Genomic DNA, 1,813 nt, shown 5'->3' with positions numbered 1-1,813 from the left:
CTCCAATATCTTGTATTGGCTTTGACTGAAATTATGGCAGAACTCACAAATGCTATGACACTATTTACAAGAAATCCCGTTAGGAAAGATTCAATTTGCAGCAATCAGATGCTAGCTACTAAGCGATTGTAAGTATTTGAATTTTATCCTACTTCACTGTTCAACGTACAGAAATTGCATCTGTGTGTTTGATCTGTCCTGCTGAGCACTCTCAGCAGCTTGCATCTCTGCCACTATTGTTTTTAAAATGGCAGGAAGGACGTGACTAGTCAAGAGCACTCAGCAGGATGGATTTCACATGGCATAAGAAAAGCCAGAATTGTCTTTAAAAAAAAAAATTAAATATAATCATGTAGTCATCTAATTCAAGCCGTCTTCATACTTCGATAGAATTATCAAAATTATTCATCAGTGAATCTGCATTTAAACTATATACAATGGAAAGATTCTGAAACTGTTGCCACTAAGCAATTTACAAGGACTGCCATTAGCTCTGAGAGGTCTGGTCAGCTTTCCAGGTAGCAGAGACCAGGCAGATCAGGGGATCCAGTTGCCCAGGACCATCTCGCTGGACTGGAGGAACTGGAGATTATCTTTAGAGCAGTTCTTGAAATGTTTTGCTGCTTAACATCAAGGGGCAGCCGCACTGATTCTTTATTTTCCTCATTCTTGACTTTTCTGCTTAGGATTTATGAGTTGTCACCAAATTGGATAAACATCAGAGCCTGGCCTCCCTTGTGTTTCTTTTGGTTGGTAAATACAAGTTCAATGTGGCCTGACCTTTAAGATTGCCATCATTGTGAAATGGATGGATAAAAAGAGAAATCATTCCATTTTACAGAGGGAATAAAAGTGAGTAAAGAAGGGTCATATGTAGCTCCCTCAAAGCCAGTGAGTAGCAAAACCCAGAAAAAACTCATAGGTTTCTGGTTTTTTATTTTAAATCTTGGGTAGACATGGCCAGAGATATCACAAGACCATCAGCATTGATAAGCTTATTGAAGAACAAAAAATCTGAAATAAAAATAAAAGGCAAGAAATGGTGCTACTGGCTAACATTTAGTTGAAAGCCAGTAGTTTGCTGTTGCTCCAGGGTCAAGCCCAGCTCCTTGGCCAGCATTCCGGGTTCCCAGTATTTAGCTCTAGCTTTTCTGGGCAGTCTTTTCTGTTAGTTGCTTAGGTTGTATCCTTATGAGAGGCCTTGGTTCTCCACACCTAGAAATCCTACCTGTCTCTCCAGATTAAACTCAGATTTCTTTCCACTATGAAACTTTTCCTGGCAATCTCAAGCAGAATAATAATTGCTACTACTTATTGAGTTCATTATATGTGTGGCGGATACTATTCTAAATCCTTTAGATGTTTTTGTTTTCTTAATCCTCTTGTTAATCCTATGAGAGAGTATGGTAGATACCATTCTCTACCATTTGCAAAAATGGCTCCAACTCTCCCTACTTCCTGATATACACACTCCATTACATTGTGGCTTTGCTGCTCTCCCCATTGAGAGTGGAGTCTATTACCCCACACCTTGAATGTGAGCTGGTCTTATAACTTGCCTTGACCCATAGAATGTGCCAGAAATGACTTTGTGCCCATTCTGAGTCTAGGCTTCAAGAGGCCTTGTATGTTTCAACTCTCCCTCTTGGAACCCTGCCAGCTGCCATGTGAAAAAGCCCAGGATAGCCTGGTAGAAGATGAACCACCACATGGACGAGATGTTCCCCAGCTCCACTGGTAACTGAATTCAGATGCATGAGTGAGCCCAGCTGAGACAGAAGAACAAGCATAGTCCAAATTACTGATCCACAGA

Source organism: Microcebus murinus, chromosome 17, assembly GCF_040939455.1.
Source record: "Microcebus murinus isolate Inina chromosome 17, M.murinus_Inina_mat1.0, whole genome shotgun sequence".
In the NCBI taxonomy this organism is placed as follows: domain Eukaryota; kingdom Metazoa; phylum Chordata; class Mammalia; order Primates; family Cheirogaleidae; genus Microcebus; species Microcebus murinus.
Note: the sequence above shows the minus strand (reverse complement) of the source record.